Genomic DNA, 27,450 nt, shown 5'->3' with positions numbered 1-27,450 from the left:
CCCTCCCTTGCAGACCTGATCCCTCTCAACTGCTCTCCCTTGCAGGCCTGGTGCCTCCAAACTGCCCTCTCTTGCTGGCCATCTTGTGGGGCCATATTGTGTCCACATAGGAGCAGGATCTTTAACCACATGGGGGCAGCTATTTTGTGTGTTGGAGTGATGGTCAAATCTGCATATTACTCTTTTATTAGATAGGATAGAGACCTAGTGCATGGGTGGAGACCGGCTGGTTTGCCCTTAAGGGTGTCCTGGATCAGGGTGGAGGTTTCCTTGAGGTATGGAGTGGCCTGGGCAAGGGGCCTGTGGTGGTTTGCAGGCTGGCCAAGCCCCCTGGCAACCCAAGCAGAGGCCATGGTATCTGGAATTTATTTACCTTCTACAATTGACACTTTATAGCCTGGAGCAGAGCCAAGCCTCCTACTTGCTCAGTGGCTGGCAGCATTTCTGTTTGGTTTCATGTACCTTCTATAACTGAAGCTTTGTATCCTTGAGTGGAGGCCTATGCCAGCCAGGGCAGGTGGAAAGCTTTGCTTCCTCCGTTGCTGGGGGCAACCCTAGCTCTCTCTAGCTCCATGGCTTCCTCTATTGAAACCCAAGCCTCCCAACTGCTCTCTGTGGCTGCAGCCATCTTGGTTGGGGTTAATTTGCATACTCTTTCTGATTGGCTGGTGGGCGTGGCTGGAGCATAGTTGGTGGGTGTGGCTTGAACAGAGTGATGGTTAATTTGCATATTACTCTTTTATTAGGTAGAATATGAACATATTTTTTAGAAATAAGTATAAATTTTATTTTTTAAAGATTTAAGTCATACTCCAGAGAGCAGGTATTTCTATATAAAGTGAGGGGTAGAAATCTAATTTCATATTTTACATAGAATAATAATTTTTCTTAGTTCACCTCTCCACTGGAGTGAGATGTCACTTCTATCATAGGCTATGGATCCATATATACACTAGCATGATTTTAAATTCTGTATTTCACGTAAGCTGAGTTCTCACATAGAGAACTCTCCTGCTTCCATACTAAGCAATAACTGAGATGTATGCACTGTGGAAAAAAATACTTTGCTCATAATCCCCCAACATAAACTAAACATTTATTCAAGGCTCACATTGTAGCAGGTGGTAGGAAATGTTTCATTACACAAAGTAGTAAATTCAGTGGGACTTGGATTAAGACATACTGTGTTTCCCTGAAAATAAGACATCCTCCAAAAATAAGACCTAGCACATGGAAAAATAAGACATCCCCTGAAAATAAGACCTAGCGCATGGAAAAATAAGACATCCCCTGAAAATAAGACCTAGCGCAACTTTGGGAGAAAAAATTAATATAAGACACTGTCTTATTTTGCGGGAAACAGGGTACATATATGATATAAAATTACTTTGTTAAAATATAGTCATTTGGTCATATAATTATAAATAGCAGAAATGGACAAAATTATACCATTTCTAATAATACCTGTTCTCTATAACTAGTGTGTCCATTAGCAGTCCACAGCAGCACTGTAATCATTGGATTTGGAGTGAGGAGAAAGCCACTAGAAATATAAATTGTAAAATGTTTTATTGCCTCAATTTTGAGGAAGAAGCAGACCTCAGTAGGCCAAAAAATAATTATTCAAACAGCCAGGTGTTAAAGGTCAACATGAAAGGAGGTGTTAGAAGGTCTGTCAGTGAAATATTTAATATGAATGTGGAAAAATACTCACTAGGAAAAGTACAGAAAAAATTCAGCTTCCTACAATTTAGTGCACATGCCCCCACATTTCTGTTGATGAGGGTTGGTTTCTGGGAGCAGTAGATTCCTCATTTTATGATCCTTCAATGACCCATATCTGATGATGAACTCATAGCAAAGTAAGCCATAATGGAGAAGAGGAGCCAGAATACTGATCTTTTTTATAAAGCAAGGTTAGAAATGCAGTACTTACCATGTCCCTTAAAAATAAGAAACTAGAATATACTAACAAGTAAAAACTATTGTGGAAGAAATAAAAAATACTACAAAATGATCCAACAGTGGCATGAAGGAGATTAAGCTATCATGGTGTGTATGATGCTTGATGGAGAACATAATTGTTTACTTCTAGTGTAAAAAGCCCAGAAATAATTCACAGATGTCTTGCATTATTAACCCTGTTTTCACTAATTTTAAATTTGGCTCTATGTTTCAAGTAAAACTAATTCTTCCAAACAAATATGTGCATATTGAATGTGCAGATTATAGACTTCCCTCAACCCCCCCCCCCCCCCCAAAAAAAAGAACAATGAGCCACTGAGCACTAAACTTAGATTTTTATGTATTTCAACTGCTTCAGGATCACTTTTATTGGAGGTTAATACTGAGGCAAGGAAGAGCTGAATAAAACCAATTGAGCACCAATTGTACCTTAACAATACCATAACAAAGTGAAGAGACAACTCAAAGAATGTGAAAAAATATATGCAATCATATATGATAAGAGACATATCTAGAATATATAAGAACACAATTTAATTATAAAAATAATTCCATTTAAAAATAAAGAATTTGAATAGACATGTCTCCAAATAATATATATAATTAGCCAATATGCACCTGAAAATTTCTCAACATCATTAGTCATTAGCTGCACACTTGTTATAGGGTAGTTATAATAAAGAAGACAGATCATAAGTGTTAGTAAGAATGAGGGAAATTTGAACCTTCATGCCCTGCTGATGGAAATGTAAAATGGAGGAGACACTTAGCAGTTTCCCAAAGCTTAAACAATTATCATTTGACCCAAGATAAATGGAAACCTACATCCATACAAACACTGTACACCAAGATTCATGGCAGCATTATTCAAAATAGATAAAAATGGAAACAATCAAAATGCCCATCAAATGATGATTGGATAAATAAAATGTTGTACATCTATACAATGGAAGGTTATTCAGCAGTACAAAGAAAGAAAGTATGCTGAAACCGGTTTGGCTCAGTGGATAGAGCATCAACCTGTGGACTAAAAGTCCCAGGTTTGATTCCGGTCAAGGGCATGCACATTGGTTGTGGGGACATCCAGTGTGGGGTGTACAGGAGGTAGCTGGTCACTGTTTCTCTCATCATCAATGTTTCTAGTTCTCTCTCTCCCTTCCTCTCTGATATATATATCATTCTACAGCATAGATAAACCTAGAAAACATACTGAAGAAGCTAGTGATGAAATATCATATATTATAAAGTTCCATCTATAAGAAAGTTCCAAAATAAACAAATTTATAGAGACAGAAAGTGGATTAGTGGTTGGCTGTGGGTGGGGTTGGGAGAAATTCGGGAGTGACGAGTAATGGGAAGAGGGCTTTTTGTGATGGGGATGGTGATGAAAATGTTTTAAAAATGATTTGGGGGCGGCGCGGAGCGGGCGGAACGCGGGGTCGGCGGGGAGACCGGGGAGCCGGGCTTGCAGCACCGAGCGGCCGCCGGGGCCGAGGCCGGAGATTCTCGGCCTGGCCTAGGAGATGATGGGCCTGGGAAACGGGCGTCTGACCATGAAGTCGCCGGCCTTCGTGCTGGCTGCCCTGGTGGCCTGCATCATCGTCCTGGGCTTCAACTACTGGATGGGGAGCTCCCGCAGCGTGGACTTCCAGACGCGGACCATGGAGCTGGAAGGCAGGGTGCGCAGGGCGGCCGCCGAGAGGGGCGCGGGGGAGCTGAAGAAGGAGTTCCAGGGGGAGCTGGAGAAGCAGTGGGAGCAGCGGACAAGATCCAGTCCAGCCACAACCTCCAGATGGAGAGCGTCAACAAGCTGCCCCAGGATGAAAAGGCGGTTTTGGTGAATAATATCACCGCGGGAGAGAAGCTCATCAGAACCCTGCAAGACCAGCTAAAGGCCCCGCAGAAGAACTACGGCAGGCTGCAGCAGGAGGTCCTCCAGGTCCAGAAGAACCAGACCAACCTGGAGAGGAAGTCCTCCTACGACCTGGGCCAGTGCATCAGTCAGATGAAGGGGGTGAAGGAGCAGTGCGAGGAGCAGATAGAAGTAGTCACCGAGAAGGGGAATGAAGCTATGGCTTCCAGAGACCCCAGTGAGCACAAGGAACCAAGCCAGCAGCTCGGAGCTCCCAGCGAGCCTCAGCCAAGGCTGCAGGAAACGGGCCTGCCGCCGGCAGAGGTGCCACAAGCGAAAGGGAATATGCCCAGTAACCACGAACCACAGACGCCAGTCCCAGGTTCCGAGGCAGCTTTGGATTTGAGGAGGGAGGGTGAGAAAGAGGAAACCAATGACATCCAGGTCACCAGCGATGAGGCGCTTCGGAGGGACGGCCAGGCGCTGCCACAGGAGCCAGACCACAAGCAGCAGGCTGTGGAGCAGACGGACGTGTGGGCGGAAGAGGCATGGGAGATGCTCCAGACCTCGGCCAAACCCAACGGGTGCCAGCCACCCTGCTGATGAGCCAGGAAGACCAGGAGGTGGAGGAGCCTGAGCAAGACCAGCTTGTGGTGCGGGATGGGCAGGAGGAGGAGCCGGATGCTGATGAGGAAGGGAGAAACAAGCAAAAAATGGGAGGAGATGAAGACTACAATAAGGATGAAAATGAGGCAGAATCTGAAACAGACAAGCAGGCAGCCAATGACAGGAACGTAAATGTTCTTAATGCAGAAAATCAGAAAAGAGAAGATAAATTTACTTGATCAGCATGAAAAGAGGAAACCCATCAAACTGGAATATAACTTTTTCATGTCAGGACTGAACAGCGATAACTACAAAATATTCTCGAGGGATTGAATACTGTGAAATTTACTAAGTAGCATATACACTTAAAAGATGATTATTGTGGACTTTTAGTATGTCAGTGGGGGTTACTTTTGAAGCATCTGTATTAAAGATGTTTAATGTGTTGGCTAAAAAAATGATTTTGGTAATGATTATACAACTCTATGGGTATATAAAAAACTACTGAATTTATGCTTTAAATGGGTGAATTGTATAGGATGTGCATTTTATTTCAATAAATAAATTCTAAAAAAAAAAAAAAAAAAAAAAAAGAGTAGGATCTCTATAAGCCTATTATTATCAGGGACTGGGGCTCTGAGAAGCAGGAGTCAGGTCCATCAGCTGGAGATAAGGACCCCATTCAGTGGCAGCAGGTATGAGTGGGCTGGGATCATGCTGAGAACTCTCCCAATTTTTACAGGCAATGTCTCCTGGCACAGGGCATTGCCTGAAGGACAAACTAGATCCATGGGAGCCTGTCAGGATTGAGTGTGGCAAATTGTTGAAAGCTGCCCATGGCCTTCACTAGCAGAAAGAGGTGGACAAGGAACGGGGAAAGCTGGTCAACCTTGAGGCTCTGGCAAAGGTCAGAGCCAGCCACCCACTGTCAGGTGGAGACAATGGGAGCTGAAGCAACTTCCGCTGTTTAGTCTCATGTAAATCCTTACTGATAAGATAGCTTGCCTGTTACTGGAAATTGCCTGCCTAAGGACTGTAGGTGGATCCCAAACCTGAATAAAAGGGATCGCAAGACCCAAGCAAAGCTTAGTCCTCTCTTGGGCTTCCACCTGGCCCCCAATTCCCAAATTAATATTTTCTTGGCTAGTCTCTTTCATTTGTGTGCAGCCTCCTCCAGAACCTGATCCCTGAACCATGGGGGGTGTGAGGGGTACACTCGGAACTGGCGTCCAATGTGGGGGGATCATACAGCAAATGAGTCAAGATTGGTTTTGGCCAGTATGAAGAGAAAGCTCTGAATCATCATTATCCAACGTTAAAAGCACACAAAAAAAGTTCGCTACTAAAACAGCCCAAGTAAAGACTCTTAAGAGTGAAGTCAGGTAAAATAGGAGAAATTCAGGGAGGAAGAGAGGCCAAGAAACAAGGGACCCCCTGACATAGGGGTTTTGGCAACAGGAGTTTAGCATGAAGTGCATTTGTGGCTTTGATACTGGATTGGGAGCAAATTGCTTACATAAGATATTGAAAAGTCAAAAGTTCATAGACTGCAAGGAATAACAGGGAAATCCACAGTAAGTGCAGAATCAGTATACTGGTTTGTCCAAGATCGAGACAAAGCATTAACTAGACATAGAAAGACAAAGCAAGGCCAAGGCCAGTCTGCAAATCAATGCACCTTACCAACAGCAAACAGACCCCTGAAACTCTGGCGGCCGGTGGTCTCAGAGCTGGGAGCCCTAGAGCCAAACCTACAAGCCTGACCTGTATGACTGCAGCTGCTGATAATGGAGAGAATGGGCTGGGTTATTAGTCAGGGCCTTGAAGCAGCAAACTTTCTGTGATCAGGCGGCAGCATTTCCATGACCACGGTCAATACGAATTTCCATAGTTAACTCTGCTCTCAGATGTTTTCCCTCTGTTCGATACTTGGCAGTAACAAAAAAGTCTTCACTGTAGCAAAAGAAACAGGCAGTTACAATGCTAACTATGCTTCTCAAGCAAAAATATTTCATTTGCTGAAGGTTTATTACTTTAAATGGGTTTATTCTGCTAGGGTAATAGCAATTTTCACAAGACCTGTAACAACTCAAACTGATTTTGTCTGGGTTTATTGATTAATTCATTTAAAAAAAAAAGATTTGGGGCTCGGTGTTTTATTTCTGATATGTTTCAGATAATGTTAAAAAAATGCCATCGTGATTAAATGTTCTTGATGGATTAAATTATTCTTAAAATGGTTGTATAAACTGACATATTTTGTCCTTCACTGTTTTTAAATGAATTTACAGGATGAGAGACAAAAAAGAAACAAACTAGAATTTTAAATATTAAATGAAAATGTATATTTGCAGATCAGTTATCTCAATGATTATGAGTATTTGTGTATCAGAGCTTAGTAGTATAATGTCTGTCTCTTTCCCTTTACTAACAATAACTTTCCTTGTATTAGCTAACTGCTACTTTAGATATAAGGATAAGGGATAAGGAAGGAGGATAAAAGAATGAAGCAACAAATGAATTAAGTCAATCTCTCATATAGTTTTTTTTTATTTCTTTATTGGTTAAGGTGTTACATAAGTGTCCTTATTCCCCCATTAACCCCCCATCCCCTCACCAATGCTCTCCCCCCCCCCCCCCCCCCCCCCCCGTTGTCTGTGTCCCTTGATTATATGCATGCATACAAGTCCTTCGGTAGATCGTTCCCCCTTACCCCCACCCTCCCCTACCTTCCTTCTGAGGTTTAATGGTCTGATCGATGCTTCTCTGTCTCTGGATCTGTTTTTGTTCATCAGTTTATGTTGTTCATTATATTCCATAAATGAGTGAGGTCATGTGATAGCTCTTTCTCTGACTGGCTTATTTCACTTAGCATTATGCTCTCCAGTACCATCCATGCTGTTGCAAATGGTAAGAATTCATTCTTTTTTACAGCAGCATAACATTCCATTGTGTAGATGTACCACAGTTTTGTTTGTTTGTTTGTTTGTTTGTTTTTTAATTCACTCATCTATTGATGGGCACTTAGGCTGTTTCCAAATCTTAGCTATGGTGAATTGTGCTGCTAGGAACATAGGGGTGCATATATCCTTTCTGATTAATCTTTCTAGTTTCTTGGGATATATTTCTAGAAGTGAAATCACTGGATCAAATGGGAGTTACATTTTTAGTATTTTGAGGAAACTCCATACTGTTCTCCACAGTGGCTGCAGCAGTCTGCATTGCCAGCAGCAGTGCAAGAGGGTTCCTTTTTCTCTGCATCCCTGCCAGCACTTGTCGTTTGTTGATTTGTTGATGATAGCCATTCTGACAGATGTGAGATGTTACTTCATTGTGGTTTTGATTGCATCACTCAGATGATTAGTGAGTTTAAGCATGTTTTCATATGCCTCCTAGCCTTTCTTCTGTCTTCTTTTGAAAAATATCTATTTAGGTCTGTTGCACATTTTTTGATTGGGTTGTTTATTTTCCTTTTGTTAAGTTGTTAGGGTTCCCTGTAAATGTTGGAGATTAAACACTTATCAGTGATAACATTGTTCCGAATTTACCTTAAACATGGAAAGCCACATTGCAATGAAATTCAACTTTAAAAGAAACTTCGTATTTACTATTGCCAATCTAAAAGCTTACAAATGTTGTAACTATGCAGGAAATGCATATTTACAACAGTTGTCACTACAAAAACGTTCTGATGTTTTCTAAACATAATTGCAAGTGTTTTAGGGACTGTCTAATCAGCTCACTGATAAAAAGTCTGGCTATTTCCCTCGTATTCACAGAATAGCTAAGCATTCATAAGCCCCTGAGTAACTGTCTACCATTTTAAGGAATCTGCCCCAATTAAGCAACTTCATTAAAAATACATTTACTAATAGGAAATGTGAGCTATTTCTGTATTCTTAAAGCAACCCACCAATGTGCTATTGAAGTCAGATCTTGTAGTCAAGATCTTCAACATAGATTTAAAAGAGGATTTTTCAGCTTCTTTGTCAATCACCAATTTACCTTTATGAATCTCCATACCTGTAATTTTTTATTTGTTTACTGGAATATAAACTTCAAGAGAAGAATATTGTAAACAGATTTTAAATAGGTATCCTGAAGGAAGTAACTGCTTATTTAGTTGGGAAAACCAAACAAAAAACACAATACATTAAATAAAAATGGAGTGATGGGAAATAGAGTTTCTTACTGATAACACCTATAAATATAGGCAGCGAACCTAGAGAGAGGATGATCAAGCAAAAAACATTTCAAAAAAGCCAAAAAATAAAATAAAACAAAACAACAACAGCAAAGACTACTGCATTTTTGACCATTAATTGTAATTAAATTAATTATAATTGCAATTAAATCTAATTAATTGTAATTAAATCTAATAGGCAGGAAGAACTAACTGGTTACAGAAAATGACCAATGAATTTCTAGAAGTGTACTGTAACCACACTCCCCTAACCAAGTATTCAATAAGTGAAGTGAGCTTTACACACAAAACCTGTGAGGCAGTGCAGGATGGAAGTTCAACTCCCGTGGCCCTTGCACTTGGACATATCTTGAAAACACATATTTGAGCCCCATTCCTTTCTGATGTTTTATTTACAAGGTGGGTTCAAGTGTGTATCCACCAGGCTAGAGAAAAAATGATGATAAAGCATGCTTGCTCGTCTGTTTAATTCCAGATAATTTCCTCCGTGTGGCTCTTTTTAATTGAAGATTATATATCAAGGTTGAATGTGTAATAAAATTATTGTATTCTTTCCATAGGAGGTTGTCCCATATTGCATCTTTAATATTCTAGTATTGTCAGCACAATAAATTTCCTATAAAATTAGGCTCTTAGCAACAGTCCGTGAACCTATGTAAAGATAAATTTCAGTCAATTTAAGATAAATTTATCTCTTTATAAAAACAATACCTGGATTTTTCAACCTATGACCCTCAGTTCCAGCAGCATCCCTACAATTATTGTCATTATGGAGGATGGTTATGCCATAAATAACCTATGGCATCAATACTAGGCAACAAATCACAAAAGTGGGACAAAATTGAGCCAGTGGTTTAGGTGAAGTTAAAGTCTTAAGGACAGTGCTTTCACTGATTAGAAATCCTATTTCCACCTGGCCAGCATGGCTCGGTGGTTGAGTGATGACCTAGTATGGTTCCCAGAAATTGCTTTCTGGTCCTCGCCATAATGGTCTGCGACCAGGAGGTAGGTCTGGGCCCCCAATGGAGGTCTGGGTCCTGGGAGGGCCTTTGGGGCCAGGGAGGGACTTCTGGGCCCCTGGGTGTGGTGTGGTACCTCACCCGGACATCTGGGTTATAGAAAGGGTGGTCTGAGTTACAAATTGAGAAGTACACCGAGGATACAAGTCTGGATTCTTTGTTTGAGGCCTGGGCCTGGGCATAATCATCTTGGTGCTGAATGATAGTCTGGGTCCCTGATGTAGGAGTAATGGTGGTCAGGACTAGCCTGGGTATTTGGATTCCAATTAAGGAATAGGCACTGGCTTCCAGTATTGGTCCCAGGATTGGCCTTCTGGTGTGGCAATAACACTCTGCGAACAGGAGGTAGGTCTGGGCCCCCATCGGAGGTCTGGGTCCTGGGAGGGCCTTTGGGGCTGAGCTCCTGAGCGGGGGCTTTGCAGGCAGCTGGACGGGGCTCAACAGACCCCTGGGAGGCGCCGTGTGCAGAGCAGACATGTGACAAGCATGTCCTGACCATGTCAGGGAGTCCAGGGGAGCCCTAGCTAGTGGCCACAGGCCCACGTCCGTGGCCAGTCACAGCGAGGACAGGCCCTGCCTACACCTCTCAGCTGAGGCTGAAGCAAACGCAGACGGGCATGTTGGTCAGGGGCAGCCCGGGAGGACTCCTCCATCTGCCTGGCTAGTCTCTCTTCTCCTCCGTCCTCAGCTCCAGGTAGTTTGTTTCTATCTCTCTTCTGCAGTTTCCTTTATTTTTAAACATTTTTATTGATTTCAGAGAGGAAGGAAGAGAGGGAGAGAGAGATAGAAACATCAATGATGAGAGAGAATCATTGATTGGCTGCCTCCTGCATGTCCCCTATTGGGGATTGAGCCCACAACCTGGGCATGTGCCCTTGACTGTAATCAATCCTAGGACCCTTCAGTCCTCGGGTCGATGCTCTATCCACTGAGCCAAACCAGTGAGAGCTTCTCCTGCAGTTTCTTGCTCTTGTTTCTCCTCTGGGCCTCCCTCCATGTCTGCCCTCTGGGTCTGTTCTCTGTACTCTGCCTTTCCCATTCCCTCTCCTTTCCCTGCCCTGGGGCTGCCCATCCTGGTGCCCCTTCTATTCCTGCCTCTTCTCCTTCTCTCTCTTGGCATTTTCTTTCCTTTCTCCTCACTCTAGCTTCCCCCCTCCTAACCCTCTCCACCCCACCCCCACCCCTGCTCCCGAGGGTCTTTTTATTTTGTATCCCACTCTCCTCCCCTTTCTCCTTTCTTGCCTTTCCTCCCCCTCCTCCTCTTCCTCCCACTTTAGCCAGAGGTGGGGAGGCTGGGGTGCGGCCCAGACTAACAGATGAGACTAGCCTCTCTGTGTCTGGCCCTAACAGGTCCTCTGGGCCGCAGGCTCCGTGCAGGGCTGCGTGGCTTCAGAGAGCAGTTTCTCAGAAATGACTTGTAAGGCTTTTATTTCTCTTCCTTTGCTTTTCTTGTTTCTTTTTAAAATTTTTACTTTTAATGAAAAGATTTTGAGGAGCATGCTTTAGGTGACCTGGCAACATAGGAACTTAATCTTGGGGGCCCAAGGCCCTTGAGTTTTAAAGTTGGCTGTTATCTCTCTCTTTAAAAAAATAAAAAAACGTTTAGCCCGGCCAGTGTGGCTCAGTGATTGAGATTCAACCTAAGAACCAGGAAGTCAGTGTTCTATTCCCGGTCAGGGCACATGCCTGGGTTACAGGCTCAATCCCCAGTGTGGGGTGTGCAGGAAGCAGCCGATCAATGATTCTCATAATTGATATTTCTATCTCTCTCTCCCTCTCCCTTCCTCTCTGAAATCCATACAAATGTATATTAAAAAATAATAATAAATGTTTAGAAGCCACGTTTAAACTCCTTGTTGTCTCTAGTGTCCAGTAATGAGATATGTTCTCCTGGGTGTAGAATCCTTAGTTCAGTGTCTTTTTTGCACCAAACACATATTTTTGTGGGACTCTAACTTGTTTTGTAAGGAGGCTTATTCTTCTTGTTTTGCACATTTGTTTGAGAATGAGAGTCATTCTACCTTAATTCTTTCAGCGATCACTTCTGTGTTTTTCTAAAGAGGAAAGAGAGCCGAAACCGGTTTGGCTCAGTGGATAGAGCATCGGCCTGCGGACTGAGAGGTCCCGGGTTTGATTCTGGTCAAGGGCATGTACCTTGGTTGTGGGCACATCCCCCGTAGGGGTGTGCAGGAGGCAGCTGATCAATGATTCTCTCTCATCGATGTTTCTAACTCTCTATCCCTCTCTCTTCCACTCTGTAAAAAATCAATAAAATATATTTAAAAAAAAAAAAGAAAGAAAAGAAAAAGAAAAGAAAGAGGAAAGAGAGATAGCCATGACCTCTTTGGCTGGCATCTCCTAAATGATCCCTAATCTTTGGCACCAAACACAGCCACATCACCTGTTCTCGTGCTGACTGCGTGCAGAAGGAAGATCTCAGGAAGACAAGGGCAAGGCCAGTTGAGAGGAGGGAGACAGACTGCTGAGGCCCTGGGAAGGGAAGGGTAGGCTGAGGAGCAGAACTGGGAGCACGGGGTTCAGTGCTCTCTTAGCCGTCTAACCTCAGGCAGAGCCTTGATGGCTTCTGTGCCTCCTTTCCTCTTCTAAGGATGAGAGCCCCCAGCCCTCCCCTTTCTCCTGTCACCCTGCTGCTTCATGACACTGGTGAAGAGCTTAGGAAGTGACACTGGAGGGGATTTGTAAGAACAAGTCAGGGCCTCGCGGCTCATGGTTGGCCAATCTCCTGCGGTCGTGGCTGAAAGGGTTTGGGGCAGATGGGCCTCATATAGGGAAATTCCGGTGGGCTTGTTGGGGGGTTCTTTCCTCTGCCTCCCTTGGAGAACATCTAGGGGTGCCCCCAGCTGCGCCCCACATGGCCCGAGACCGGCTCTTAGGCTTACAAGAATACCTGGGCAGGGTTCGAGTTTCAGTATGAGGCAAGCCCTTCTCAGTAGTGCCAAGGGCTTCACGGTGCAGGCCAGCCCGGGGGAGGGAGAGAGGACCCAGTGTGTAGGGTGGAGGTTGGTGGCTTTTCAAGGAACAAAGATGGCAGACATTTTCCTGGGGCATTGGATGAGCGTTTCCCTGGTAACTGAACCCACACCAGACAGCAGCCATTGCTTCACTCCTCTAGCCCCCCTTGGGTTCGTGTAGGTGGTCCTGGTGAGGCCTCAGGCGAGATGGATTTCTGCCAGGAGACACCTCTTCTTTCTTCAGCCCTTTTCTCCAAAGGTGGAAGGGCGTTCCTTCCCCAGGAAGCAGGGACGGTGTGAAGGGGCCCAGGTCGCCAGCCCCCTGGATGCTTAGTGAGTGGCACAGGGCGGCTTGGTGGGAACAGGAGGCACTCGGTGGCCCTCGTGCACATGTATGTATGTGCATGAACACAGGCATGTGCATGAAGGCAACAGTCAAGTTCAGGTCTGTTTCACTTAGATGCCTTTGGCTGCAAGTAACAGAAAACTCAGCTCAAAATGGCTTAACGAAAGGGTGTTTATTATTCCCCGTAACAAGCAATCCTCCGGGCTTAGACTGGGTCCCGCTGTGAGTAATTCAGAGCATCAGCGGGATCATCAAAGACGCACGTCTCCTCTGACCGTTGGCCTTGTTGTCCTAGGCGGCCCTCCGGGGGTTACTCCCTTCCTGGTTGTAAGATGGACATAAATCAGGCCAACCTCCAGTGGAACAACTTTTTCTTTCTCATGTGACTCTTTAAAAAGAAAGGAATCTTTCCTAGAATCTTCCTGCTACATTTCCTCTGGCTCATTGGATAACAGTGGGCCACGTGCCCATCCCTAAACCACTCCCTGCACGAGAAAGGGCACCATCAGGCTCAGCTGCCCCCAATCACTGTATCCAAAGCAAGGGCGGGAAGGCAGGAGCCTGAAGCAGGAGACTGGGGAAAGCAGGCCTCTCAGGAATGGGCCAGAGCGGGGGCTCAGCACCTGGCCTGCTGGGAAGTCACCTCGTGGCCCTGCTCCTCCCTCTCCACTCTGAGGCCCCGCATGGGAAGGCAGCCGCGGTCTCCTGTCTCGCCTTGCTCGGAAAGCCTAGGCAGAAGTCCCCTCCTGTTCACTACTACAAGCGCATCCACAGCTCCAGGTTTGTGGGACAGACTGGGATGGTATAAGTGACGGCAGACTAGAGGCTTTTCCTATGGTGCCATGCGAGTTGCAATATTAAATTACCGTTACTCTTACTACCTTTTAATGTAGGACCTCATATTTAGAGCAACCATGTCAAACTCAAAGGCTAACACGGGCCAAATAAACGAGGCATGTGGCCGTCGGGCTGCGAGTTTGACATGCTTGCTTTATGATTTCTGAATGAATCTAGTCCTAGGAATTGATAAGAGCTCAAAAGCCTGTGATCCTATTCCCAGCCGTGGCTGCAGAGTCTCTCTCCTCTCCTCTCTGCCTCCTATCCCCCTCCACCCTGCCTTCCCCCAACACCGCTCATCTGTCTCCTGCACACTCAACCCTCTGCCCTCCAGGACGGTCACCACCAGAGCTGGCCGTCCACAGCCACCATCGTAGCCCCAAGAAACCACCAATTTGGGGCTCTTGGAAATTACAAAACCCACTTCCAGTTGGGGAGCACTTTCCCCAGGACCCGTCTGTGGCAGGACAGGGAAGAGGCAGGACTGCGGTGTAGATTGGGGTGCAGCCTGGGACCTTGGTGTTGACGAGAGCCTGGTTCGCCTGTGGCTCATCGCGTGCTCTCTCTGGGTCCCTGGGACAGAGACTGCTGCAGAGTGAGCCTCCGGGTCACCCCTGTGACCTGGCTCCCAGCGGTGACGCCCGTCCTCAGAGATGTAGCTCATCCTTGCTCCGGGCTTCCCGAGGCCGGCGGGTGAACTTCAGGCACGGATGCTGTGGACAGCGGTTAAATGGGGGCAATTGTGTGTGTTTCCTCCAGGGTGTCCGGGTCAAGATCCAATGTGTTCGTGAGGTTTAAGACGTCGGCCAGAGAGGGCCTGCTGCTGTGGCGGGGAGACAGCTAGAAGCCCAACAGTGACTTCATTTCCTTGGGCCTCCGGGACGGAGCCCTGGTGTTCAGGTACGTCCTCCGAGCTGCCTTCCGCGTCACCTCGCAGGTCATGGCAGACCGGGAGGCAGAGGGAACCGAGCCCCTCTGCTGGACTGACCGGCGCCTGCAGCTCCGGGCGGGGCCAAGGCCCCTGGCCTTTCCTCCCGGAGCCCTCCTCCCGGAGCGGCAGGCAGCCAGCCATCCGCAGCCTGAGGGCCATGTCTGGCCCTCCATGCGCTTTTTTTTTTTTTTTTTTAAATATATTTTATTGATTTTTAACAGAGAGAAAGGGAGAGAGATAGAGAGCCAGAAACGTCGATGAGAGAGAAACATCGACCAGCTGCCTCTTGCACACCCCCTACCGGGGATGTGCCCGCAACCAAGGTACATGCCCTTGACCGGAATCGAATCCGGGACCTTTCAGTCTGCAGACCGAAGCTCTACCACTGAGCCAAACCGGCTTCGGCCCTCCATGCGCTTTTGTCAATGAAGTTTCATTGGGAGGCTGCCATGCTGGTTTGTTTATATACTATAAGACTGCTTTCATGCTACAGGGGCACACTTGAGTAGTTTTACTTATTTATTTTTAAAATATATATATATTTTTTATTTCAGAGAGAAAGGGAGAGGAGAGAGAGAGATGGAAACATCAATGATGAGAATCATTGATCGGCTGCCTCCTGCACACCCCCTACTGGGGATCGAGCCACAACCTGGGCATGTGACCTCCTTACCAGTGAGCTATGCCAGCCGGCACATGTGAGTGGTTTTAATAGGGACTGTGCGGCAAAGCCTAAAGTGTTTGTTATCTGGTTCCTACAGAACAGTTTGGGACCCCTTTTGTACTGTGCTTCTGCCATGCGCTCCCACTGCAAATGGGGACTCGGTGCAGCTGGTGAGGCCCCGAGTAGAGGATTTGGGGCAGCTGAGCGTGGCCCTGAGTGCCTGGCTCAGGGCTCAGGGCTCCGGCTCTGGCAGCATTAAAGACTCAGAGTCGGGAGACCTGGCGTTCAGGTGTGACCGTGCTCCCCGTGAGCTGTGCGGCCTTGGGGGAGAGGAAGCCTGCTTCCCACGCGCCCACTACCAAGAAGAGCAAAGCACAGATTCGTATCTCAGCAGCTCCGCCCCACATTTGGCTTTTTGTAAATGCTTCCTGGGTGATACTGTAAGGAAGTCCCTGAAGCTCTTAGCCCTTTTCAGTGAATTTAGACCGCGCTCAAGTTCTTCGCTTGGGAAGCTAGGCAACAGCTAACGGGTCTCGACCACTTCTCCCCACCAGCGTGTGGGGGGGCTGGGTTCTCATGGGGCCGGACTGGCTCGTGTCTCAAATTGGAAAACGTATCCTCTGCCAGGGTGGGGAGCATCCGGCCCGTGGGCCGGGTAAGGCTGGTGAAATCATTTGGCCTGGCCCTGCCAAGCCATTAGGGGTGGGTTAGTTAAATGTTTGACCTAATATATAGGCTAATTTTTAAGTTAATAATTTTGTATGGCCCGAGAATGATGCTATAAATATCCAATGGCCCTTGGCAGAGAAGGGGGTCCCAGTGGTCGGCAAACTGCGGCTCGAGAGCCACATGCGGGCGCCTCTTTGGCCCCTTGAGGGTGGCTCTTCCACAAAATACCATGCCCTGGTCAAGTCTATTTCGAAGAAGTGGCCTTAGAAGAAGTTTAAGTTTAACAAATTTGACTCTCCAAAGAAATTTCAATCGTTGTCCTGTTGCTATTTGGCTCTGTGGACTGATGAGTTTGCGGATCACTGATCTGGACCCCTGGGTCTTGAAGTCTGGTCCCTGGACCAGCAGCAGCATCGTCACCTGGGACCGTCTTAGAGATGCAAACGCCCCGGCCCACCCCAGAGCAGGAAAACTCAAGGAGCAGGGCCTGCGCTGTTCCCACCCATTCTCTAGGTGAGTCTGTGCTCACTAAAGTTTAACACCCCTGCAAGGTCTCTGGACCACCCTCTTCTCCGTAGGGGAGGAGTTTATCTGGCTTCCCTTCTTTACCCCCCCCCTCCCCCTATCCCTCTGGCCTAGCACAGTGCTCACTAAATCATTTGAGTCGGAATAGACAGAGGTAACTGAGCAACGAAGAGGACAGGGTGAGACTTGGTTCGGGGCCTCTGTGGGCAGGCGCTGCCTCCCTGGAGCCAGAGTAGGATCATGGCAGTCGTTCCCATTTGACTAAAAGGCATCTTGGGAGGCAGTGTCACTTAGCCAACCCTGCCCTGGCCCCAGGAACAGCAGGGTGTGCTCAGGGACGCGACCCCGGGACTGCGGGGCCTCCGAGAGACCCCTGTGGCCGAAGGCGAGAGGCTGGCAGATGAGCAGTTCCCCGTCTCCGCACCCTGCCCCCCTGGCCCCGAGGTCAAACGCCAAGCTCTTCACACCCCAGTTTCAGGCTGGCTGCCGCACAGCCATTTTCTTGTGGTTTTCCTGTGGTTAACCTCACCAAGGCCTCAAGTTCTCGATTGTGCCCAGAAAAGGGAATTGAAACAGTAGCTCAGCCGGGGGTGGGAGGCCAACTTCTCGCCTCAACCGCCAGCTAAACCTATTCACTGCCCGCCCCCAGCAGGCCAGGGAGACTCATCTGCTCGGGGCCGCCTTGCCGCTCCCACGGCCCTGGCCAGCCCCCCACGCCCCATGGCACCCTCCCAACAACTCCACTCCATCCGGAGCGATTTCCTATGTTGCTGCGTCTTCCTCGGGTTTCTGAAAAGTGCAGCTCTGGTTGTGTTCTGTGCACAGGACACAGCTCAGCCCCTCCCGGCCTGCCCCTGCCCCTGCGCCTGGGCCCACAGCTGCTGCTCCGCTGTCGCCTGCCCCCAGCAGGTACTTCCAATACAGGTGCGTGGTGCCCTGCGGGAGGCTGGCACAGAGCCGCTAGACCGCAGGCCAGAGGTTTGAAGGCAGGGAGCTCATTTCAGAGGCGGGTTCCTGGGCCCAGCCCGCAGACTCGGATGGAGCAGGTCTCTGTGGGCACCACTCTGACAGGAAACAATCTGGGGCCACGCCCTGGGAAACGGGTCTGAGTGGTCAAAGGCAGGAGCTTCAGAGCCGGACAGGCTGGTTCCCAGGGCCACGTGACGACCTGTGAGTGGCCAGATCTCCCCCTGAGAAGGGTTGGTGGTGAGGGCTGAAATAGTTCCTTCTCGCAAAGGGCTTAGTGCAGGGCCTGGCATAGCTAGTTATTTGAGACTAGAGGCTGGTGCACAAAATTTGTGCACTGGCGGGGGGGGGGGGGGGGGTGTCCCTCAGCCTGGCCTGTGCCCTCTTGCAGTCCAAGAGCCCTTGGGGATGTCTGACTGATTAGGTCCACACCCCAAGTGGGCAAACATCCTTAGTGCTGTCATGAAGTCAGGAGAGGCTCCCGCCACTGCCACTGTGATCGCCAGCCATGAGCCCATGAGCCCGGCTCAGGGCTTCTGGCTGAGCAGCCCCCCCCCCTCTCCCCCGCCCCGTGGGAGCGCACTGACTACCAGGGAGCAGCTCCTGCATTGAGCATCTGCCCCCTGGTGGTCAGTGCACATCATAGTGAGCAGTTGAGTGGCCTTAGCATATCATTATCATATTACTCTTTGGTTGAAAGGCCGACTGGATGACTGGACACTTAGCACATTAGGCTTTTGGATAATGATTATCAAACGTATTTCCTTGGTTAAGCGTTTCGGTGTTCTAAAACACCTACCTCTGATGGATAACATAAGGAAGTTAGCACAGTATGGAGCTCCATTCACAAAATGGAGCTATGGTTATTGTTGTTTTTAATAAGACCTATGCCCCGCCTGAGAGCAGCTTCCATCAGGGGAGCTTAGAGAGTGGACTGGTGTTTTGGGTAGGAAAACGGTGTTTGAGGTTCTGGTGTTTGACCCAGTTCCAAAGAAAACCATAGAAAATGATAGCAAAATATGTTAACTTTCCTTCTTCACCGAAATGCTGCTCCTTTGGTGCTCAAAGCCCTTCTGGCAGAGAACGAGGGAGACAGTGGAACTCCGAGGGAAACCGTCTGAGGCTTCCGGGCAAGGTTACGTAGAGGAAGAGGAATTCGAGTGTGGTTTTCTGTCCCGGTTTCGTTTCATTTGGGTTCCTGGCTGCATGTGGGCATAAAACCCAGTGAGCAGGTTCTGTGAGGACCCCTGGCCTGGCCTTTCCCGCTCATTCCCATGGGAGCGTGGTAACATTTCCCATGGGACCTCGGTAACATTGTCAGACAGCAGAGAAGGGACTCGATCTGGCCTTGGCGAGGTGCTGGTGCTGCAGTTTAAAGGGCCCAGCTAAGGAGAATGTGGCCCCATGCAGGCAGCCCCCGGAAGGCCTCCCCTGGGGGCACGTCCATGGGCAATGATTAGGAAAACCTGCATCAGGAAACCAGTCCTGCTGACCAGATCCACAAGACCTTGCTGACGAAACCGAACAGGCATTTTTTTTTTTTTTTGCTCATTTTCTCATTCATTCTTACATTTTTCCTTTTTTTTAAAAAAAAGTTTGAGATATAATTTACATGAAGTGCACAAATGTTAGGTGTGCAGTTTGATATATTTTAAATGTGTAAACACCTGTGGGTCCCCCCCCCCCCGTGACCCCCCCACGACATACAGAACAAGTTACAGAACATTTTTCACACCCAAGGAGGCTTCCTGTGCAGCAAAGAGAACCACTAGTCTTGGTCAGTTATTACTATACTAGAGGCCCGGTGCACAGATTTGTGCACTGGTGGGGTTCCTCAGCCTGGCCTGTGGGGAACAGGCTGAAACCGACTCTCCAGCATCCCACAAGGGGTCCTGGATTGCAAGAGAGTGCAGGCCAGGCCGAGGGACCACACCGGTGCACCATCGAGTCCCTCTAGGGCATTTCCAGCCCATCTTGCCCAGTCCCAATTGGCCAGACCCCATCAGCAAGCTAACCTACCAGTCGGAGCATCTGCCCCCTAGTGGTTAGTACACGTCATAGTGACTTGTCAAATGGTTGGAGGGACAATTAGCATATTAGGCTTTTATACAATAGATAGATAGATAGATAGAGACAAAGGAAAGAGAGATGCCAGTGTCTGGGAAGCAGAAGGTTACTAGAAGGTCTGAATCAGAGGAGGGGTTGGGTTGGAGAGCAGGCCCTGGAGACCCCAGCTGCCTGTGGAGCTCTGTGTGGGCTGATGCTGGCACCCGTCTGCCGGACTCAGGGCCGCCCCGGAGCACAGCCTGGCTCTGCAGGGACAGGCGAGCCCACAGGCTGCCAAATGAGGGAAGCCCCACCTTCGTCCAAACACAACTGCAGAGGTCCCCACTCCCTGGTTCTCATCCCGTTCCAGCCCAGCGTCCTGCAGCTTTCCCCGGGTCACCTCTGCCCGCTCTGGGCGCTCCTGACCCTCCGGCTACACATTGACAGCCTGTGGCTGATGCTCACACAGGACCACCCTCCCGGGAGAGGCCGGGGAGTTTAGCTCTCAGTGTCATCTTCCTCCTGCCGCCAGCTCCCAGTGGGGGGGGTGGGGGGGGTGTCTGCTGCCCATGTCTGCGAGCTGCGTTAATCCCTGGGGTGGCGGGATCCTTTGTGTGGTTTCTACTCTGTGCTGTGCTCTGTGCATGTGTTGTCTTACTGAACGCTCCCTATGGCCCTTTAGCAGGGAGAATTCATCACCCCCACTGCTCAGATCAGGGGCCATGGGCTCACAGAGATGAAGCTAATCACCCAAGGGCAGGAGCTGCCAGGAGTGGGAATCCGGGCCGGTGGGTCTGACCCCTGGGTCCCCGCACCTCTCACAAAGCCTCACGGCCACTGGACTGCGGGTCACTGGCCAGGCTCAGCTGCTGCGCGGTCAGGCCTTGACCGCAGGGGAATGACATCTGCCAGCCCCCTTCAGGCTGCGTGCACGGGAGACGCCTGATGTGGGAAACTTGCTGGGAAAACAGTGGCTTTTCAGGGGCGGCCATAGCCTCCTCTCGCAGGGTGCCAGGTCACCCAGTTCCATTCTGGGTCAGATGTCAGGCTCTTTGAGCCTCGTTCCTGATGCAAGGACCTGGAGCGCTTTCCCTGGGAAAGCTGGGCACTGTCTGTTCTCGGTTTTTTTTCTCAGGCCGAGCGTGCAGGAGCCCAGGGCCTAAGCCAGGGCCTGGCCTTCCTCCCCCTTGGCTGGTGAAGTTCAGGACAGACTTGTCCTCTCCCAGGATGGGGAGAGAGCTGCTCCGGTGGGGAGACATTCCCTCCCCAAGCAGGATGACTGGGAGGGCGGGGCACGGGGCCCAGGGCCTGCCCAGGCCAGTCAGCCACTCACCAGGGATGGTTGGATCCAATCAAATTAGAATAATCAAATGAGCACTGGATGGAGAGGGTTGTTTCTCTCTGGTAAACAAGCTGTGTGTGTCTTTTGATACCCTCAGGGCATGGGGGCATCTGGGAGCTGGAATAGAAAACAGGAAGCTTCTGAGGGGGCCAGGTATCAGAGTACACAGCGGGGGAGGAGGGACAGATAAAATCCCAAATTCAAAGGGATTTCAGGCAAATTCCTTTCATCTCTCTAGGGCTCTTTGTTTTGCTTTTTTAAAAAGTGAAAACACATGTATTGGTTTCAAGAGCTGCCATCACAAATTGTCACAAATTGGGTGGCTTAAAACAATAGGAATTTATTCTGTCCCTGTACTGTGGGGAAAATGCCCTCAGGTGAGAATTAATAAAGCCCTATGTGCAGGTGAGTGCCAGCAGGGTGTGTGTTGAGAGGGAGGGCGGAGTGAATGGTGAGTGGGGGGGGAGGGGGGGGAGCGCCAAGGAGCAGTGTGGTCTGAGCCGCTCTAGGCTCTCATGGCCGGGAGTCCTTGGCTCACAGCTCCATCGCTCCAGTCTCTGTCTTCATCTCCACATGGCATTCTTCCCCGTTGTGTGTCCGAGTCCAAACTTCCTTTTCTCACAAGGACACCGGCCGACAGGACTTAAGGCTGTGCCAATCCAATATGACTTCATTTTAGCTAACGGCATCTGCAAAGACCCTGTTTCTGATTAAGGTCACACTCTGAGGTTCGAGTGGACGAGAATTTGGGGGAACACTGTTCCAGCGAGTATAACACATCACAAACGATAAAGCCTTTCTTGTCCCGATTGCTACTCGGATGCTTCTCACCACGAGCCTAAAGATCACCAGCCTTGAGGACATTATTCCGAGTGAAATGAGCCAGTGGCAGACAGATGATGCAGGATTCTACTTGAGGAGGACCCTAGAGGTGGTCCAGCCCCTCATGTGAACAGGAGCGTGGTAGTTGCGGGGATGGAGGGAGAGGGGATGAAGAGTTGCTGTACAAGGGGGCCGAGTTTGAGCTTGGCAAACTAAGGAGCGTTCCGAAGAATGCTTGTACCAGGTGAGCAAATGTAGCACCACGACCTGCACACACAAAAGTGGTTAAGGCGGTAGGTTTTATGTTATGTCTATTTGCCACAATAAAAAAACATATTTTGATTGTTCCTGGCCTAGCGTGGAAACCTGATTGATAACATTGTTTTGTTTCACATGGAGGAAACAGCATTCTGAGTTCACAGACCTTTAGCCACGAGGTCAATGTGAGAGTGTCTGCCTGGGCGTCAGTGTGTGACTGCTCTGTCTTGTTCTCTCCAACGCCCCAGCTATAACCTGGGCAGCGGTGTGGCATCCATCCTGGTGAACGGCTCCTTCAGCGATGGTCGGTGGTACCGGGTCCAGGCTGTTCGGTGAGTACCTCCCGCGGCGCAGCATAGCGCAGAGCCCAGCAGCGGTGGGACGTGCTCTCCAAGTCCCTTTAGTCCCATGTCCTCCCCCGCAGCCTTGTCTGGCCTCCACGCTCCTCCTCCAGGGCATTGCTGCCAACTCCCACCCGTGCCCTCCATTGACCAAGAACTCCCAAAGCTGCACTCACCAGCCACTTTCTGGAGGAATTACTTATTTGGTTATGTTAATCCTCACCGGAAATATTTTTTTCCCATTGGTTTTTAGAGAGAGTGGAAAGGAGGGAAGGGGGGGAGAAGAGAAAGAAAGAGAGAGCAAGAAACATTGATGTAAGAGTCACATGGTTTGGTTGCTTCTCCGCACGGCCCTAACTGGTGACCGGGGATCGAACCTGCAACCCAGGTACGTGCCTTCGGCCCTAATCAAACCTGTGAACCTTGTGTGTACTGGCCGACACTCTATCTACTTAGCCACACTGGCCAGGGCTGGAGAAATCACTTTTTTTTTTTTTTAGATATATTTTATTGATTTTGTACAGAGAGGAAGGGAGAGAGATAGAGAGTCAGAAACATCGATGAGAGAGAGTCATTGATCAGCTGCCTCTTGCACACCCCCTACCGGGGATATGCCCGCAGCCAAGGTACATGCCCTTGACCAGAATCGAACCCGGGACCTTTCAGTCCCCAAGCCGACGCTCTATCCATTGAGCCAAACCGGTCCCGGCAAGAAAACACTTTTTGATGACTACCTGGAAGAGGGCCTCCCTGTTTAGTGAGGTCCGGGTATCCCTAGTGGGATGAGATGTGGGGACAGGTGGACTTGGAGGAGTGCTCCACATCGCATTGTGTAGGCAACTGCCCGCTTCTTGACATCACTTTACCAGAACCTCAAAAGCTCTGTGCATCCTGCTCCTCACAGAAGTCGCTACCCTAAATCATTCTCTTAAAATGGTCTTGCTACCTATGTCCATATTCCTAACAATATTCTGAGAAGTCAAATAGCAGGCCCTCACTGAGCAGTGTGAGAAACCGCAGTCTTGCCATGTGACCTGCAGGTTCCAGGAGATGAGCTGAACAGAGGTTTTTATTTGGGTTCCCTGAGAATTTACCATAAGCCTTTCTGGGGAGGTTAGTGGGTGAGGTCAAAGGTGAGGCTTGGGAACATGGGACTACCAAGGTCTGTGCACACATAGGCCGTATGGGAGTACCCTAGCTGGACCCCACTCTCTTGTCCACTGTGCCTGCCTTTGATACCCTAGAGCAGGGGTTGGCAAACTCATTAGTCAACAGAGCCAGGTATCAACAGTACAATGATTGAAATTTCTTTTGAGAGTCGAAAACTGACTTCCGCGCATGGGCCATGAAGTTTTAATCACACTGTACGTGCATTGACCACTCCAGGGCAGTGGTCGGCAAGCTGTGGCTCGCGAGCCACATGTGGCTCTTTGGCCCCTTGAGTGTGGCTCTTCCACAAAATACCACATGCGGGTGCGCACATACAGTGCGATTGAAACTTTGTGGCCCATGCACAGAAGTCGGTTTTCGGCCTAGGCAAGTCTATTTTGAAAAAGTGGCGTTAGAATACTCAAGGGGCCAAAGAGCCTCTGCCAACCACTGCCCTAGAGCAAGCATGTCAAATTCAAAGGCTAGCACGGGCCAAACAAATGAGGCATGCGGCCCGCAGGCCCCAAGTTTGACGTGCTTGCCCTAGAGGATGTGTGGGGACACAGGCAGATCTGTGCCCATCAGCTTCCCACGTAGCATAGGAAGTCCAGGCGACAGTGATCTTGATGAAGCCCAACGCGAGCTATTGAACAAATGATATGAATATTAATACCATCAGAGAGAGAAAAGAGGTTATTTTCACAGGAAACAAGAACTGTTTGCTGTAGGAAAGGAACATTAAAAGGCCAATAAGGACGTGTAGCCTGGGTCGGTATCCCCCCAAGAGCTATGGCCGCAGACGTGCTTTTTGAAGAAGTGCAGGGCGCAATGGTTTGGGAAACCTGCAAAGCCCTTCACAGATGCGCACTTCCACTCCACTGTCCCCCGAGTCACTTCCGGGTGATTCTTTGGGTCCTTTCGAAACTTCTAAGCCAGCGGTTCTCAACCTGTGAGTCGTGAGCCACATGTTGAGAACCACTAGCAGGGTCGCCTAAGACCATTGGAAAATACAGATATTTACATTACAATTCATAACAGTAGCAAAATTACAGTTATGAAGAAGCAACAAAAATACTTTTATGGTTGGGTCTCACCACAACATGAGGAACTGTATTAAAGGTCGAGGCGTTCGAAAGGTTGAGAACCACTGCCTTAGCCATTCTTTGTCCTTCCCTAGAGTAATCCCCCAGCTAGGAAACCTCCTTCATGGTTTCCCATTGTGCTCGGAATAACATACAAACTCACCACGTGTTCATTCTCCTCTGGTTCCCTCTCACCTGCAGGATACATTCTCATGGAGCTCCATGTGCCCTGCACCCTCAGCTCTGGCTTCCTCTCTCTCCACTCAGCGCCCACCTCCTAATTCTCAGTGCTCAGGCTACATCAAGCCCTTGTCTCTCTTTTCAAGCTTTCCCTGACCCTCTCTCTACCTCCTGTCACCCCACAGGGAGCTGGCAGTCTCCCACCGTCCCGCGGTGACACTGAGATGTCATTTGTAATGTGATTGTTTTGTCTTCCTCAGTAGACATAAAACTCCTGGGAGCCAGGAATGCGTTATTTTTTTGTTTGTTTGTTTGTTTTTTGTCTTTTTTCATCTTTACAGCTCTATCCTTTAGCATAGTACCTGGTCTAGGGTAGGTGCTTTCCTACATTTTCATTGAAATGAATTGAACAATTGAACAAAACTCCCGAAATGGTGTTTTTTTCCCAGGGACGGTCAATCGGAAAAATAACGGTGGATGACTACGGGGCCAGAACAGGCAAGTCACCTGGCAGGATGAGGCAGCTCACCGTCAACGGAGCTCTGTACGTGGGTGAGTGGCCTTTGACCGGACCTAAGTTAGGCCCTTTTCGTGTTCCTCCTCCACTGGCCATGCTGGGGCTCCTCCAAGGCGGGGCTCCCCGGGGCCAGCCAGGTGCCTGGAAATAGGAAGCTCTCCAGATAGTCTGTTCTCCCTTCTCTGAACTTCTGACTCATGGTGAGGGGGCAGGAAGCACTCAGAGACCTTTGTGCCTGGGATGGATCCACTGGGAAAACCACGCTTTTCTTGTCATAGACCAGGAACCTGCTAAATATAGCCCGAGAGTTCCCTCCCAGGAGGAGGACCTGCTTTCCTGGCCCCTTTCAGGGTGAGAATGAGCGGTGTTTCTGTAAATAGCTTAGAACCCGCCAGCACGCACACCTAAGTGTGCAAAGGTGTCTCCATCTGTGTGCTTTCTCTACATGGACTTCACTGAAAGCGCTCCACATCCGTGGATTTATTTCCGTTTAAGAGCACAGCACCTCTAACTACACGCTGCATTTTGTTGATATTATACAACATTTCAAAATTAACCAGACTTGGTTTGAAGTGGCCAGCTGGGTCAGAGATCACACACGATGTAGGTATTTGTAGCCTCTGGTTATGCATCACATTGAACCAAGTCAGCCTGTTCCTTTAAGGATAATTCTAAAGTAGAGGTGAGGCACTGAGCCGTTGGAGGGACACCTTGGTCAGCAGACCCGGGTATGCTAAGGAAACATGGTTCCCGTGCCTCACCCATTCTGCTCTGGCTCCCGGCAGGTGGAATGAAGGAAATCGCTCTGCACACCAACAGGCACTACCGGCGCGGCCTCGTGGGCTGCATCTCCCATTTCACCCTGTCCACCGATTACCACGTTTCCCTCGTGGAGGCCGCCGCGGACGGGAAGAACATCAACACGTGTGGAGCCAAGTAACACCGGCTGGCCTTTCCCAAGGGACGGAGCCTCCAATCCTGAGAATCCCGGGGGCCCCGAGACCCTGTGCCGTTCCCGGAGACACGGAGGCCAGGTGTGTTTCCTCTCATCCATGAGCGTCTGGACCAACCAAGGAGTCCCTGTGTGGCCTTTCCTGCTGGCGCTGCGTGCGGCCACACCCCAGGCATCCGGAATCCTCGCGTGGGAAGCGCCGAACGTTGTCTGCTGACTGTGCGATGGCCTCAGAGGTCTCACCTGAAGGCAAATCCCGGAGCCCGTCTGCTGCAGTCAGTGCCTGTGTCGTGATTCATCGTGCGGGGAACTAAGAAAAGAGAGAGAGAGACCCAGAGGGCAGTATTAAAATATTCCCTCCTTCCCTGACTCATGACACTTACTGACAGCAGGATGACTGTGTGACCTTGAACCTGGGATTTCTCACCTTGGCCCATGAAGTATCAGGATTAACCCCTCCCACTCCCCCCTGGCTGCTGCAATGTGCTCTGACTATTCCATGAAAATGAGGAGAGACTAAACGTAGAATCATAATGCTGCCCCCCTCCACCCCCTTAATGAGAAACCCCTACTTTTTATAACGCTAATCTAAGAAAACGGGCACCCCGATTTTGTAGCTGTCCTTTTGTATGTGTATATTTTTATAGCAGCAGAGAGTCCACACAGTGTAATTTTGCAACTTTGGGTGGACGACCCTGAATTCTTTGCACAGTTCCTAAAACTCTTCTCCCCAGGGAGCCTGGAGGGGCCTTCACGGCATCAGCGGGGTAGGTAACGGGGGTGGGCAGGCTCCTGGGGAGCTGACCACTCTCTTCTGGTCAATGGTGATGGCTCAAGGAAATGGATCTGAAGCTTCCAGAATAAGCAGATTAACCTGTGCTCCTGAGGAGGGGTCTCTGTTAATTTTGTTTTAAGAGGGGAATGTCGCCGAGACTGGTTTGGCTCAATGGATAGAGCGTCGGCTTGGGGACTGAGGGGACCCGGGTTCGATTCCGGTCAAGGGCATGTACCTTGGCTGCGGGCATAACCCCGGTGGGGGGTATGTAGGAGGCAGCTGATCGATGACTCTCTCTCATCGATGTTTCTGGCTCTCTATCTCTCTCCCTTCCTCTCTGTACAAAATCAATAAAATATATTAAAAAAAAAAAAAAAAAAAAAAAAGAGGGGAATGTCTATAATAAACTTGAATCAAGGCGATGAAGAAG

General features: G+C 49.0%; 2 pseudogenes across 2 annotated transcripts; both read left to right on the top strand.

Moving 5' to 3' along the window:
* The first annotated feature begins 3,406 nt into the window (after window positions 1-3,406).
* On the top strand, window positions 3,407-4,856 carry LOC311621787 (Golgi membrane protein 1-like; annotated as a pseudogene). The gene has a single exon. The product of its transcript is annotated as a Golgi membrane protein 1-like (transcript).
* An 8,706-nt stretch (window positions 4,857-13,562) lies between these two features.
* LOC311621070 (pikachurin-like) lies at window positions 13,563-26,861 on the top strand (annotated as a pseudogene). The gene is made up of 5 exons (XR_014797046.1): window positions 13,563-13,744; window positions 14,561-14,701; window positions 22,273-22,356; window positions 25,226-25,328; window positions 26,079-26,861. The product of XR_014797046.1 is annotated as a pikachurin-like (transcript).
* Window positions 26,862-27,450: the final 589 nt, after the last annotated feature.

Source organism: Pipistrellus hanaki (genome assembly GCF_964339955.1).
Source record: "Pipistrellus hanaki genome assembly, chromosome: 4".
NCBI classification, from domain to species: Eukaryota; Metazoa; Chordata; class Mammalia; order Chiroptera; family Vespertilionidae; genus Pipistrellus; species Pipistrellus hanaki.
Note: the sequence above shows the minus strand (reverse complement) of the source record. Positions and strands in the feature narration are given on the sequence as shown.